Source organism: Dermacentor silvarum, chromosome 8 (genome assembly GCF_013339745.2).
Source record: "Dermacentor silvarum isolate Dsil-2018 chromosome 8, BIME_Dsil_1.4, whole genome shotgun sequence".
NCBI classification, from domain to species: domain Eukaryota; kingdom Metazoa; phylum Arthropoda; class Arachnida; order Ixodida; family Ixodidae; genus Dermacentor; species Dermacentor silvarum.
This window is the reverse complement of record NC_051161.1, coordinates 138,984,039-139,000,847: the sequence shown is the minus strand read 5'-3', so window position 1 is coordinate 139,000,847 and position 16,809 is coordinate 138,984,039. Positions and strand designations below refer to the sequence as shown.

Genomic DNA, 16,809 nt, shown 5'->3' with positions numbered 1-16,809 from the left:
GAACTGTGGCCGATTCTTTGACACTTCGACAGCGAAGAGGGTTTGGCACGTATGGCCTGACACGTAATTTATTGTACCCGGCCTCAATGGTCTCGGGTAGAACACTTGAACCAAAAGTAAGAATTATGTGTTTTGTCTTTAGCTCCTTACAATCGCGCCACATCGTGATTCGTTTTACAGTAAAAACATTTTGTTCTTTAAATCCCTCCAAAAGTTCATCATCGGTGAGCTCCAACAGGTGGTCATCGGAAACAACACCGCGGGTGGTGTTCTTTGTTTGACGTATTTTTACCTGTATAAATTCTCTCTGTTCTACATGTACACATACCTCTATCAGTAGGGGGTAGGCATAAGTGTGCAGTGTCTGCATTAGTGCAGTAACTGTTATGAAAGTGTGAATTCATCACATAGAAGGGCTATTAAATATGAACAAGAAACCAACAGGCAAAAGCATCATGACAAACCAGCTGAGATGGTGGCACTATTGTGCAGCTTAGTTCCCATTTGTGCTGTCATATGGTTGCGACTGATAAGCTCACGAAGGCTTGGGTCATTCCCATTTCAAGTGATGAGTGACAGTTGCACAAGTACAACATCTTCCTCTGCCTATATCAGTGACAACTATACGTAGCAGCTTCAGCTCACATATAGCTCACGAAGGTTTGGATCATTCCCATATTCAGTGATGAGTGACAGTTGCATAAGTACATCTTCCTCTGCCTATATCAATGACTTAACTATATGTAGCAGCTTCAGCTGTGTGATTATTGGTGTAGCTGAAGTTATGTATCAATCATAGTTTCGGTACACAATCTGATTGGCCAAAAGCATGCAGTAATTGGTCTTGGATATATTGGTTCAGTGTTGGCTTTCCACTAAATTCACTGTTGAAGAGACAGATCTTACTTCATCGAAAGGCCTAAGTGAAAATGAGCATAGAACTCATGGCACCAAATGCAGTCACCATTTATGATTGAAGAACAACATGTGACAGAACGATGAACTGTGGAATTCTCTCACTAGTGTACAAAGTAGTGTGACTGTGTTCAGTATTTCAGTGCTGGTATACTAAACACAGAACTTTATTCGAGTTCTTTAGACGGCATAATCAACAAGACCCCTCTAACAAGTGATGGCAAAGGATAAATACAAAGCTGCTGCCTCAGGTACTGTCATTGGCCTAAAATATGCGTTCTTACATGGAGCAGATATAGTTCATAAACTGGTTTACATACAGGTAAGAAATGTAACTGCATCACGTGATAAAATTTAAATAAGACCAGCTGAGTACCATATATAGCATCTTTCATGGGGTTAAGTTGTAGTGACATTTCTCGATATTATAAATTGTGCTGTTGTATTCACACACATGCATGTAAACGCAATGTATGCATACAATTTGTGTTTACGTGCTACTGTGTGCATAGAATGAACAGCACAACTTACACAATCAATACGTAAATACAAATAAGTTTTTCACTGGACTAATTACTGTTAGTTTCGCAATGATTTCTTTTCTCACATGCAGCAACTCAACTGCGTGCTTACGTTAAGCTGATGTTGCTAATCTAAGCTGGGCTTGGGTACCATTTCCAGAATATGATAAAATAAAGCAGTGTCCATGTGTATCAGACTAAAATTGTTGGTTGGACAATATCTTGTCTGGCTGGGTAGTAAATTTGTGTCAAAGAGAAATGCAGCACACTGACCAAAACTTTGCGGTTAATATAACATAGAGAGCAAATATTCTGCCGGCATAGTAACTTGGAAAATTTTGCCACCAGTTCATCCTCATTGGCTGTCTTCAATCACATAACTAATGCTGACATAATTGTGAAAATTTCTGTTCAGAATATTCTCACGACAGCCAATAGGCACTCTTTTTATATTGTGATAGCAGCTTAATTCTTAGGAGCAATGCATTGTGGCTATGAAAATGCTTAAGAATGATGAGGTGAGGCTCCTCTTTCCATAGTCTGGCAGCGCAGCTGAAAGCTGTTCAGTTAATGCATGGAACCATGGCCTGTGCAAAAGAAAGATCACCGAGATGGCCGCTAATAGCGTCCAACATTCTACATCCATGAATGATAGATAGCAGTACGCTTACAACCAGATGAAAGTGCACCGGAAAAACACCCAATGGACATACTTTACAGGCTCCAGCCAGTTTAACGCACATTATTTGGTAATGACTGTGGGCAGAATGAACAAGAGGATAAAAAGTATAGCACTTCTTAGTCAGATAACGCTGGTACTTGTGATAAATATTGTTTGCATTAAACTGAAGGCTCGTGCCAAAACAGGTGACATGAGACAGAGAATCCACATGACATGAAACATGAATCCACATGACATGAAACAGGTGGATCCACACAGTAACGGCAAACTTTCGTTTAGCTTATTCTGCCTGCATTACTAACGTGACCATAGCTAACCAGTAAGGAAGAACTCTGGGCAAAATTTGTTTCATGTCATTCTGCTGGCTGCTAGCAGAATATGTCACCATACCTGTGTTCAGTCTTATTTTTTACATGCATATTTTTTGTCAGGAAACGTAAATGTGTACTTAATCATAAAGAAGTATCCAGCTCTCACCCATAACATAATCATCTACAATACCACTGGTTTCTTCACGAACAGGTTCTGTGCTTAGTCACCAGCAAAAACCAAGCAGTTAACATTCTTGGGTATGTATGCAAGCCGCTTGCATCACAAAATATAAAGCTATTTACTTCGTGCAGTCTAGAAATTCCTGCTCTTCACAACACTGCCCACATGATAAAAATCAAGGGTACTACAAATTTGGACGCTCAGGCGCGTCCACATTTCAGGACAGCGCAGTATGTCTTCACGTATGTCACTATTATGATGTTATCTAAATTACCCTCACCGATAGAAGCATCTTCAAAAGTGCAGTAACAACTTTAGAAACAAACGACACATGTACGAAGCAGAAAGGGCGGTGTGAGAAGGCTTCCCTATCGGGGTACTACACAAGAAAAGACGATCGGTAACAGTTATGCACAGTCGACTTCTGAGTATACGCATATCGCATAAAACGAGCCCTTTTACGCCTAGTACCGCTGCGACACATATATACCCCGATTTGTATCTTGCGAACACTTCGTAACAGCAACAACACAGCTCGAACGTCGCGGTCACCACGGCGCATCGCAGGCGGCAGTACGGCTCACGCAGTATAGCACACGAGGAATGACAGCGATAACGAGGCAACAAATCTTATCGCTACTGATCTTATCATCAGTTCTAAATGTTGGAAAGGACTGGCGTTCACCACTTCGCGGCAGTGAACCGCATACACAGAACACATGCAAGTCGCGTACACTGGGTGCGCCGATCGGACACCTTTCACTTTGCCACGCCCTGAACTTGGGTCGTACTCGGAACGCACGTGTATGTGATGGCCTTCTCGTTTGCAATGCACACGCGAAGCACGGCAGAAGAAGTCACGAAGTCGACGGCTTGAAATATTTCTTCCGACGCTCGCGCAAACACAACACACTTCATCCGCTCTGTCTGTTTATCGCCCGCACTGATGAGGCCTGGGTGGGTACACCGGCTTGCTGCCTTCGATGACTATCTTCGTGGGTGCTGGATAACTGTAGTAAGGATCACAAGAACATGCAAAATAGACTGTTTGGGTCGCGGCTGTAGCCTAGGCCTCGCGTCACCGCTTCGCTTCGAGCACGCGCCATGCTTGCCGTGATGACGTCCTACGCCGTCCGCCTCGTACCAGCCAATGAGAGACGAGCAGGCATGCGGATGGCAAAATTGTGTCCGCCGGTCCAGACATTGAGACAGCCTTCCAACCCGGTCCGCTGCGTGCGGAGCGGACGGGCGGATTGAGCGAGTATAGGCCCTTAAGTACCGTACTGCGGAGGCCTAGCGTCCTCCTGCATCTCGCCGCCGTGGGTGCTTCCGGTGAGGGAACGCCGTGAACGCTTCCATTGTCATGGATGCCGTACCTGGGACTTCTTCGATCTCCGAGGCGCCAAGGCATGCCGTCCACGCTGCCTTGGACATCGATTGAAGCACTGTAACCTGCCATCCTTTGGCAACGCGTAAGTGACCGAAACAGCATCCCGTGGTACCACTTGTTCAAGCAATAGTTAGCGAAAAAATTCAATCTCGGACTTCATTCCGTCTGCATTCTTGCAACTTCTCAACTTTCTGATATACCTTATCATTCGTCGGGGAAAAGGGGATCCTGGGGGTTGAGCCAATGCTGAGTGCTTGGACCTTTATGGCCCCTCGGCGGAGGCAACACACCCCTTTGGCCTCGGCTTCACGTAGACGGCACCCCCGTGCTGACCCACCCAAGGAAATCGGTAGTTGCCTTTTCCTGTCTCTCTCTCCCTCCAACCTTCGTCTTTCTCTCTCACTTTCCATCTCTCCTGTTTTCTCTTCGCTTCGTTTTACTTCCAATTTTCCAGGCAGCAAGGGTTAACCTGGTGTAATCTATCCAACCTTGGGTCTATTATATTAGGTTATAGTGGCTATGTACAGCTGGCGTCTGCGTCTCCTTCGGGTCTCGTAGCGTCCCCTTGTTGGGCTCGCTGGTGGGCGGCTGGCATAGCTGCCGAAATCATCGTTACCTTCATGGCTTTTTCGTCATTCCCCCGACTCCCTGATCGCCCTCATAAACGAGGGCGCACCGAAGAAGTTTTTAAGTTTTTTGACCGCCAAGTTGATGATTTCCCAAGATTTCATGTTATACATTCTGAGAAAGCAGAAAAGTCAACAAGAATCGTCTCACCTTTTCTGGTTGCGAAATCACTGATGGAGGCTTTTGGCCCAGGCTACAAGGTTTCCAAGTTGGCAAGCGATGATCTACTTCTTGAACTCCGTGATAAATTGCAGTACGAAAAACTACCCAATCTTGTGTCTTTCGGGGCCATTCCAGTGAGTGTCACCCCACACCGTTCTATGAACACGATTCGTGGTGTCATTTCCGATGATGATCTAATGGAGCTAACTGAGACTGAACTTTTGAAGGGATGGAGTGACCAGAATGTCATCAATGTGAAAAGAATTAAGATGAGGCGTGATGGTAAAGAGATTCAAACCAAGCATATAATCATAACATTCGGCTCAAGTGTACTTCCCGAGATTATCGAGACAGGCTATGTAAAGATCCGAGTCAGGCCCTATATCCCGTGATATAGGGCCTGACTCGTTCGTCATCTCGAACGAGTCAGGCTGAATTGCGTTCGTCATCTCGTTCGTCATTGCAACAGTGAATTGCGTTCGTCATCTCGAGTTCTACAGCCACAAGGACTACCAGCAGAACAGACTGAACCGGCTCAACCAGTCGTCGAAAGGTTCACACGGAGTGGACGGGGCACAAGACCTACGTTGCGAATGAACTTATGAACCGCAGCTCATTGTGGACCCATCCACCAGGGGGGGGGGGGAGGGGAGGTATTGTAGCGCCACGAAACGGCGCTTCCGTGCGCAATGCCAAGAGCGCATGCGCGAGGAACCACGTCACTTTTCTTCGGAGCTTCGGAGTGAATAAAAGTTCAGTTGTTGTTTGGGATGCGTGTTGCCTGTACTCGCTTGGCTCAGCCTTGCAGCGCGTCCCAAGATATTCATATCCAACAGTTAGCAGAATACAACATTGCATGCCCCACATTATCATTTAGAAAGCATTTGACCTACTAATTTTGCTTCCCGTTGGACACTATAGCCTGTGTACGCAGAGTAAACGAACATTGCGCGACGTTTCTTCGCGGAGCGTTCCGCATTTATCGTGACGACGAGACACAGCGCGTCGGATGCTGCAGCGTGAACTTGCACGATAACAAAAAAACTGCACTCACAGCTTTCGCCAATGAATGGCGAGCGCTAGGCTACGCAAAATTTGAAGTGAAGCGCACGCCACGCTTTGAACAAACACGCAAAGAAATAGAAAAAAACTCGGATGAAACCGCCGCGTTCAAGTGGGCAACGCCATTCCGCACGACATAATAGCCGGTTTGCACAGTCGTGTGAAGTCTTGCGCCAGAATCGCTGGTTGGTAGGGGTCACCAAGAACGAACCAATAAATTGTGAAATAAAACCAAATTAACGTTTGTTGTTTTTGAACAGCAAAAATATTTGACACGGAATATTTGCTCGTATGACAGTATTCTGTTTAAAAAGTTTCGCACATTTTTTTCGCATAGGTTTCCTAGTGGCAGTGTTTGTCCCCCCCCCCCCCCACCTAGTCGCGCTTCAATCGTAAACCCCTAACTGATATCTCTGGCGATAGGTTTTGCCACGCTTTTCGTTCCAAGCTTCACGGCCTATTTAGATGGACCTTGTTACATTCACAATGAACGGTGCCGTGCTGGCTCTTTACGTGTCCTCATCGATCGCTTAGCTTAATTCTGTGCATTTGTATCCGCGATGGCGTTCTGCACCGACGCAATTTTCACTCTGACGGCCCGGAACTCTTGCTCTTCCTATCTCGACATCTTCGGGCAGCAGTTCTTGAGCAGCTAAATGGCGCACCCACCACCGGCCGCATCGGTGTCTCCCATACCTACGATCGTCTACGACGCTGCTTTTACTGTCCCGGCCTGTATCGCTCCCTGTGCCGCTACGTTGCTGTGACTGCACCCTGTAAATATGTCTACACTAGAGCACTGCACGGGCTCGGGCTTACCTGAAAGCCCGGGCCCGGCCCGTGGGCCGGGCCGGGCCGGGTAGAGCAGTTTTTTCACGGGCTCGGGCCGGGCTCGGGCACGGCGTGTGCTTTTTGACCCGGGCCCGGGCCGGGCTCGGGTTTTTTGACGCGGGCCCGGGCCGGGCTCGGGCTTTCTGCGAGTTATTCTCGGGCTTCTCAATTCTGAAAAACATGTATTTTTCGGTCTCGGGCCGGGTTCGGGCCGGTTTCGAGCCGGGCTCGGGCCGGGCTCGGGCTTAAGTTAAAGGGGTGGCGGGCCGGGCCGGGCGGGTAACATATATTATTTCCGGGCCCGGGCCGGGCCCGGGTCTCGCCATAAATGTTTTGATCGGGCTCGGGCGGGCCGCCCAATGTAAAAACGGGCCCGGGCCGGGCCCGGGCCGCAAAAATCGGCCCGTGCAGTGCTCTAGTCTACACTCCATCGATGTCCCGTCCGAACCATTCTTTCGCGCGGCATTGTTCTCCTAGGCCATTTTCCTACGTCTCAAACCGCAACAAATGGGCTGCTATTGTGACGTACCAGAACGCGTTACGCCATCTCGCGAGCATTCCCGGCAATCCACGCTACAGATGTTGCGGATTTCCTTCTATATGACGCCATACTAAATCACGGCACACTGAGTCAGCTGCCCGCTTATCGCGGCCGCACCTTCTTGGCCCGCGTGGTTGAAGATCTTCGTTTCGTTCCTCGTTTACCATGCACAAACCATCCATCGCATATCACCCCCAGACCAATGGAATAACTGAGCGGCTCAACCGGACGTTGACAGAGATGTTAACCATGCACGTTTCCCTGGACCACAGTGACTGGGACGACACGTTACAGTACTTCTGCAGGTAATTCGTCCCGCCACGATACCGCTGGTTTTTCTCCATTTTATTTGCTGTTCGACCGCAACCCAACTTCGCCCTTCGACCCATTCCTTCCACCCGCAACCAACATTCCAACTGAGTATGCCCGCAACATCTTCGCTCAGGATAACGCAACTCGTCAGATTGCCCGCTCACGGCTCATTGCCTCACAGGTTGCACAGAAGACAATGTACGGCAGCCACCACCGGGATCTCCATTTATCCCCTACGTCTCGGGCTTTTCGTTGGAGGCCATGCTGTCACATCGGATTGTCAGAAAAGCTCCCGCACTACACAGGGCGTTGCAAGGTCCAGCGCCAGCTCGGCGATGTGAACTACGAAGTTGGACTATCGTTCATCGTCTGCCCCTCTGTCCACTGATGTGCAGGTGTCTAGGCTGAAACCTTACTTCACCGCTACTTCGCCCCCATAAACACTAGCGCCAAGACGGCGGCTTTCCGACCGGAGCTTAATGCTATGGAGGAGTGGCGCATAGTGTGTCTATGAACAAAGACAAGAATTTTGCGAGAAGAGCGTGCAGCTGGCTCAGGCATACCATCTCATGTACACAGTGTTGATTCAACTTAAATATACCTTGTGAATACACTTATGCTTCACTTATTCGGCCCTGGGGCAATATATACCAATTTGCACAATTTTCAGTTATGCTAAGTTTCTTTAGATGTGGCCTATATGCAGTCTTTAAACATAAGGTACATCTTCTTGAGTTGTTTCTACACTCTTAGACAAAAGTTAGTAAAAGTTAGTAACTGCAAGTAAATAGGTAGTAACTGCAGCGGTTACTGCTTTTCGTGGACTATTACTAACTTTTTGCTACCTCTTTACTACCTAACGTAGTGAACAGTTAGTAGCTGCATGTGAAGTGGTAGTAACTGCAGCGGGTAGTCTTCCTTGAACTGTTACCAACTTTTTGTTACCTGTTTACCACTTAATACAAAACTGTTGTTACTACCTAGAATGCCGAAGTTAGTAACATGAAACATCCCGAAATATCACTTCGTAGTGGAACCTCACGAAGAAAAAAATTACTTGATTAATTACAGAACCATATTTTTTTCTTCAAGTTAACCAACCGCAGTGTCCAGCTGTTGTGAAGGTGGAGGCGTAAAAAGTAATGAAATACAGGGCAAGTGCAACACGTTTTAATACACGCAAGTGCCAAAAATTATGGGGTTTTACGTGCCAGAATCACCATCAGATTTGCAAGCCGTAGTGGAGGCCTCCGGATTAATTTAGCCCACCTGGGGTCCTTTAACGTGCACCTAAATCTAAGTACACGGGTGTTTTCTGCATTTCGCCCTCATCGAAATGCGGCCGCCGTGGCCACGTAACTGTTCTCCCTTGGGGAGTAAGTTCATGTTGGTTGTTATTGTGAAATTTGCTTTCCTTGAGAATTTTTTTAAATGGAAAGATGCAGTGAGATGCTGCGCAATATTCTAGGCTTGACGCCTCCAGCCAGTAAGTACAGGAATGCGGAAAAATGCTCGCTGGCCACGATACGTGTGCAGCGGCCCGCGCCGATGTTAAACTTTACCGATGCCAACGATGTTTATGTTGACTAGACTGTACCGCCAACCGAAGCGCAGCTGATGCGCTTGTCAATGGGTAAGTCAGTCGGGCATACACATCGGACATACATTGCTTCACAGGTGGTGTTTTTGGCTCTCAAAATCACTTTCGCCGCATGTAAACAGAAAACGCAAAGCCTTTAAGATAGTATCTGCATTTTTTGCAACATAAGGCACCGTCGTTGCCTCGTGAAAGTGAACACCGCCTAATGCAAAACATAGCCTTTGAGATTTGCGCACGCCTGTCCAGCCGGCACGCGCAAATCTCGAAGGCCATGTGCAAAAAAAAAAAAAGAAAAAATGAGCAGAACAGTTTTTAGTCCTTTAGCACTGCCTACGTTCATCCGGTTACCTTGTAAAGGGTGGCTAGGTACAGGCGTGCATGGTTCCTTCTGTGTTTTTTTCTCTCGCTGCACATGCTCGAATGACAATGGAGGCGCCACGATTGGAATATTTATTGCCGTACTAAGGCCGCAAAGATATAATTTCCGCTCGGTGACGGACGGAGGACGATGTTGTGGAGGCCATAAAGATGACAGATTTTGTCCATGCCTTCCTGACAAGCCAGATTGAGGTATGTTCTTTTCTTCCTTTGTGGTGAAAAAGAAAAAAAAATGTCGGGGTACGTCATGCCGGTGGCACCTGCAGCCCTGAAAATTTGCACTCTTATGCGCATGTTTCGGCAGTTCCGGCTCGCGTGAGCGTTTTTTTTTTCCTGGTGCAGCCGGCCGGCGACGCGAGCATGTGGCGGCGGAGCGTCGCTGGCGTGAGGATGTGGCTCATGGTGCATGTCCTATCTCCGCGCCGACGACGTCAGACCGCGGTCAAACCGCGCTCAATGCTGCTGTTCGCGCTGGCTGCGTCACGGTGGTAGGCTGGTGAGGAGCCGCTTGCCGTGGCCGCCGGCGAGGCAGCGCGCGTCGTCATCAAAAACGTCCGAGGCACGGCGGCGGCAAGGTGGGGCGAAGGAAGTGTTCAAATAAGTGCCGATTTGGAACGCTTACAAAGTACGGTTTCGGGTGCCCACCTTGAGTGAAACAGCTAAGCCTGGTTCGCATAGTGCAATTTTACACGGCCGTTTCTCGCAGATTTTCGCTAATGCTAACTTCGCATTGCCGTTTCACATGCACCGAGCGTCGCAGCTGCGGTTTCCGCCCCTCGCCCTCTATCCCATTGCCCCCGTTCCATTTAAAGAGGGATAAAGTTTTTAATTCATTCATTCATTCGCATTTGCGAGCACCTAGCGCAGGGCGTTCAATTTGTTCATAACAAAGTGAAAAAGGCCAGGAACTTTTTCGTTTTTTGTGAAGTTTTTTTTTTTGCATTTTAAGTCGGTACTTTATTAAAACAAAAGTTAAGTAGAGGCCACAGCTATTGTGATTGGTTGTCCTCGCAACTCTGCCTATTGCTCTATGGGGCATGCTGCTCCTAAAGGAGCAGCCAAGATTTTTGCAGTGGCCGGTAAGACGTATCTTGTTTACCTTTTTTAACACGAAAGTGTTTTATGCCGGGGTCCACCAAGACTTCACTGACGTATTTCCGTCACGGAAATACGTCATAGAACATAATACAAAGAAAGAAACCAGAAGAAAAAGTTCCACAAACATGCAAAATTTGGAAATCGAACCCACGACCTCTCGGTCCACGACGATAGACCGCCGAGCGTTTAACCCTTTGCGCCACAAACGCATTTGCAGAGAGCTACACAGACGCGCCTTATATATCTAACACTCCTCCGTGTACCCGCGCTCTTGCTCGGGGCGGTGCCGCCGCCTACGAGCAGAAAAGAGAAGTACTGCATTATGACACTAACGCGCACCGACAGTGAACGCTTCGGTGGTCTCAGCACTACGACGCCTCGATGCCAGCATTCGAAGGGACGCTGGCATCAAGAAGCACTACTACAGTGTACTAGAAGGGGGCAGTGGGCTTACTCAGCCGCTCCTCTGACGCAGTCAGCGTCGCATCCAAGAGGTGGCGCCACTGGCAACTTCAATGGAAGCTTTGCTTGCAGAAGCTTCGATTTTCCTTGCGTTTCTGTCGGTTTCAGTTCGAAGCAGTTCACACTCTTATTTGTTTTTAATTTTGGCATACTTGACAGTCTTTACATATCTTTAGCAAGCACTATATTTGTTTAGACCACATGATATTTGCCATAATAGTACCTTGGGGAAAAGGAAGACGGCAACTTTTGGGCAATTCCTTTTGTGCAAAGAGGTCGTCGCTGACGGATGTTGCTTATGCGGAAGGGGCCTTCGAATTTTCCCAATTATCGGGCAATCGTAAAAAAATTTGAAAACGGTTTCATGCCGTGTCGACCAAATGAAAAATTTTGTCAGACAGAAAACAGTGCGTGCATATACTTCCTGCAGCTGGGCTCAAAAAAAAAATCAGGCATGCTGACTAGGTTTGTGTCTTTGCTTAGCCAAAATGAATATGTATATATATCTAGGGCTTAAATATTTCATTGTTCCACTTTAGTTGTTCCATGCTTCACAGTAAGCCTTCTGCGTTTATTATTAACAATCAATACGCCGGCACGCATTTGTTAAATCAAATCAGGTTTGTTTTTTTCCATAAAGAAATGGAGGGAGGCCTGAACAAAAAGTGAAAACTAGTTCACTTGACAAAGGCTCCGGCCTATGCTTATGTACAGTTGTATAAGGGTAAGCAAAATGAAGTTAACAGGACTGCTGCTGACACAAAGCTTTTATTCGCAAGAAGTACAGCAAGCCATTGTTTCATGCACTCCAACTCATGTGCAACGGCTCAATTTCAGCTGCTTGGCCCTCTGTCGCTTTCCTGCCTTGTCATAGTTAATTCCTTTCACATAAAAATGCAGACGTGGGACAATCTAAAAGCTAATTATTTTAGCTGTGAGGCTAAGAGCGTGCACATTGCAGCCAACTTGGAGGGAAAGCTTACTCTTAACAGCTTCCAGCATATCCATAACGCTGTCAGAGTGTAGCTCACTCTGAGAAAAGCATTCTGTGAAAAGATCCTCTAGAATTTTCACAAAGCCGTACAGCCGACTGGAGGGATAAATGAGGCCTCCTCGGCCACAGAAGTTTGTTAGCCGGGCCAGTTGAAAACTTTCGCCTGGTGGCGTCATAGTGAGCAGCTTTATGCATTCTTGGCATTTTGTGCTGGAATTGACAATACACTTCCGCGCAGCATAGCCCACAATGTGGTAAGTGAGCCTCGAGTCGCTTCTGGCCACGTGCTGGTTATGGTCGTTTGAAACCCGCAGGCCCGTGCAATGCTGGGGTACCACGTTTGTGTGGCCTCTGTGGCAGTAGCGTTAGCAGCAGTTTGACTGCACTCATTTCTTTCACCTGATGCTTCGAGAGAGTCAACTTCCAGTAAGGAGGCCAGTGCACCTTCCTCGCAGTTTCCTTCGCTAACTGACCTAACTAGACCATAAAAAGAAAAACAATTCACTGCGTTCGAGTTGAGCACAAAACGTGGCTCGAAATGGAACTCGCATAGTGCGCTCGTGTAGTCCAGGGGAGGTTTTATGGAGGTTCTTTTCCCACTCTTTCCCCCTATTTTTATCCTTCGGGACGCCAAACAAGGACAACTTCGGCCCATCCTTGACATAAACATAGCCTGTTTGGCACCCATGCGCGTAACAGTGGTTTTGTCGATGCCGCGGCATGGCTCGGTTACTGCAAGGCATACTAATCTCTTGCAGGCTACGTGCGAAAAAAAAAACACTGAAGGAAAAAAAAAGAAAACAACGCAGCTCAGCAACTCCAACTAATATGATCGGGCACTGGGCGGGCACTGGGCAGCTGCGCCGTCGCACCCACGTTCCATTGAAACCGACGCCAGCGCCGCCGCTCGGGCTATCGGAGAAGCTCATATATGCGACATTCGTGGAGCCGCCGCATCGCATAGCCTCCGCCGGAGAGTAAGCCCACTGCCCCCTTCTAGTACACTGTAGCACTTCCAACGCGTTCTCGCAGAAGCACTACTAGGTGGCGTTCACCGTACTCAGCACAGCGGAGCGTGGCCTCCGCAATTAGCTCTGAAAATGTTTCTGAAGTTGATCGCGGAGGCTGCAATTACGACGCGCTGTACGCGCTGATTTGACTCGGTGACGATTCAGTTACGTGCTTTGTCTTGCGCGTTGTATTAGTGTGTCAGTTACGTGCTTCGTCTTTCGCGTTGTGCTAGCGTGTGCAGCGTAGTGCAGCTTCCATATGCACGACGGTTGCTCATGGTCATCGACGTTGGTAGTCGTGATGGAGGAGACGTGCCACCAGGCGTCAGCGTGGGTGCATCAACGCCTAAGGGCGCTTTAGCCACAAAACACCAATAGACATTATATATCAATGTGCAATAAACATTACACTACTTCTGTGAAGACACGTTTCACTTTCGTGTTCTATACCGATTCCTATATAAGAGGGATCAACCACATTTTTGTACTAGTTTTTGTTTCACAAGTGATGCTGATTTTGTCTAATTCTCCTGTTGCAGGACGCCAACTGTACTATTTCCTTCAGTGGCCCCAATGCGCACAAAGCCACAGACATTGTTGTGACTTTTGAAGGCTTGAGTGTGGACGTCATCGACATTATAGTAGGCATGACCTATATTGTGTTAACTTTGTGTGGACCAGAACATCTCAATTCCTTTCAGGTCTACAATGTCCGACACGACGAGTTTGTGGACCCACCAGCTGGCCACATGTTCTCCAATGAAGATAAAATTACACTGGTGTATAAAGAAGAAAACGTGCAACTAGAATGCAGGTTAGTAGCTGAATTGCAAATTTATGATGCTGTTGGGAGGCCCATGCGGCAATGACTAGCCTCTCTGTTTTCAGCACAAATGACAAAGTGACAATGGTCCCTGGATGTGGTCCGCCTGACATTCAGCAAGGCAGTTTGCAGCCTAGCAGTCAGTAACCCTCCAATCAGCAGCGTACCTGCAGTGAAAAATAGTGCAAGCTACCTTCTGTACCCTTGGATATTAAAAATTCAACTGAAAGAGCAGAACCAGGAAAGGTATCCAGTCACACTAAATTCCGTATTGTTGGGTGGATCACAAATAATCTAGTGACTACAAATATGTAATTGTGCACATACAGGATTATTTTTAAAAAATCAGTATATGTTTAGCTTTTGCTATTCCCACAGCTACCCAGAAGCCTATACGAAACAGCTGCAAGTGATTTGGGGCTAGGATATCCAGTACTCAGGGAAAACACTGGCACAGGCTGGGTGAGTAATGGAGCAATTGCATTCTTGCAACTCATGTATGTTGCCAGTTTTGTAGGTCATGTATATATATATATATATATATATATATATATGTGTGTGTGTGTGTGTGTGTGTGTGCCTGACTATAGGCTTCCTTCGAATTTTTGCATGAAACAAACCATCAAGGAAATTGAAGCAGACCTTGTAGAGACACAAGGAGATGCAAAAAAATGTATTTATAACTTCTGCGTTTCTTGCTTGTCAGTGTCTAACAAACTTTTTTGCCACAGAGCGTTTTGCAGTTGGCATTATCCAGTTGATGCCAATGCTCCTAAAGGAGCAGCCAAGATTTTTGCAGTGGCCGGTAAGACGTATCTTGTTTACCTTTTTTGTACTAGTTTTTGTTTCACAAGTGATGCTGATTTTGTCTAATTCTCCTGTTGCAGGACGCCAACTGTACTATTTCCTTCAGTGGCCCCAATGCGCACAAAGCCACAGACATTGTTGTGACTTTTGAAGGCTTGAGTGTGGACGTCATCGACATTATAGTAGGCATGACCGCACACATAGAAATATGTTGGATTTTTTTACTTAAAGCATAGTGCGCAGAACAAGAAAACACTAACAGTGCTGGATCACTTTTGCGGCTTGCCGACAAATGCCAAGGCACCCATAGTTGTACGCACAATATCGTACCTTGAGGATGGTTTGCGCAAAAATTGGCTTGAGTTCTGAACTGTTCTTCAAATAAACATTCAGAGATTAAATTGCACTATATGGCAGATTTTCTTTCCTTCCTGGCTTTGGAACAGTGCGTGATTTAGTTTCCATTAACACCATGGACCTCAACCGCCGCTGATTGTTTTCATGACAACACTCTGCACAGGTTTTGCAAGCCTGGCTTCTGCGTGCACTACTGGGAATGAAGTCGACCTTTGTATATTTCTCGGCTGGTAACAGTAACAGGTTCGTTTTTTTTTGGCTGACCAAAAAAGGCCTGTCGCGGGTACAATTCTGAGACTTCTGATTATATACAGCGGCAGTTATTTCAAAGTTATATATATATATATATATATATATATATATATATATATAGGTATAGCTATTCACTAAGCGGTATTTTTGTTAAATATCTACAGTACGGCTATTTTCTGAGCAAAGTATGGCCACTTTTGTATATAATACAGCTTAAGAGGCATGCACGACTATGCTATCTGCATTGCCATTTGGTGGGCGTGTTGGTAAACTGACTTGAACAGCATATTTAGTGCCAGCGGACAACGACGAAGGGAGACGACACCATATGGTATCTGCTGCAGGCATCCATAGATTCCTCCTATTTTAACTGCAGTTAGGTAGTAGTAAGTGTTACTAATTGGGTTAGTAACAGAAAAAAAACGTAGAAGTACTTGCTACCTTTTGGGTAGTAACTGCTCGCATATGACAACCCTGTTGGTAACGGCAAGGGTAGCAAAAGTTACTGCTGTAGCTAGTAATAGCAAGGGTAGAAACAGTTACTACCCTTGCAATTACTAACTGCAGTTACTAACAGGGTAGTAACAATATGTGACAAGCAGTTACTACCCTAAATGTAACAAGTAGTACTGCGTTTTTTCTAGGAGTGTATATTCTAAAAGTCTGCCAACAAATGTGTGCAGTACATTATATATAAGTGGTTCAAGCACCACACCGTATGAATACCAGGAAGACAATGATAATCTTTTCAACCACATTCATCGTAGCTGCAGCTTAGTGTACAGCTCCGTCACCATGTGGTGTGAATTTATTTGCTTTGCGCTCATTGCTATGCGAGTCGCTAACCTTGACTGTCGCTTTGAGAATAACAAATAAGTCCACACGGCTCTTGTCAATGTCAGCCTTTATTTCACTGCTAAAATACTTACAATAGACGTCACACATTCGTGCGCTACATTTCCCCCAAAAAAAGATAGTAGCAGTTTCGCCCAAAAGGCGAGGCATCGATGGCGACAGCAAATTAGTGGACAGCTATGCGAAGTAAGGATAGTAGTTTTATCGGTCGTATAAACTTGTAAACATAGGCATACTAATTTAACAAGCATGGTGTCACGCGCACAAGCAAACATGAACGCATCTTACTCGATGACCGTGGAAACTCGCTTGAAAACGCTGTAGTGAGAAGGCGCGTCAGCAGCAGCAAGCGAATTGACCTGCGTACCGCCGCTCCCATCAACGCGAACTGAGCCGCGAAAACGCAGCGCAGGGAGCACTCTGCCCCCGCCACAGAAGGCCTTCAAGATCAGCTGCCCGGATGGGGTTGGGCGGCGTAGAACTCAGGGGCGGATCCAGGTTTTTTCTGAGGGGGGGGGGGGGGGGTCAGCTTCTGTCAATGATGATGATGATGATGATGATAGTAGCCTTTCTTATTTACCGAAATTCACCGTTTCTGCTCACGATAAACCCGCGTTTTATACAGCTAGAGCACACCC

General features: G+C 46.7%; 1 protein-coding gene and 1 long non-coding RNA gene across 2 annotated transcripts in view; both read left to right on the top strand.

Annotated features, from left to right (window-relative positions):
• The window catches only part of LOC119462856 (uncharacterized), a 170,436-nt gene that overhangs the window by 75,125 nt on the left and 78,502 nt on the right, over positions 1–16,809 (top strand). The window lies entirely within an intron of this gene.
• On the top strand, positions 13,748–15,113 carry LOC125947395 (uncharacterized). Its single transcript, XR_007468262.1, has 3 exons — positions 13,748–13,891; positions 14,632–14,705; positions 14,788–15,113. It is a non-coding gene; the product is annotated as an uncharacterized LOC125947395 (long non-coding RNA).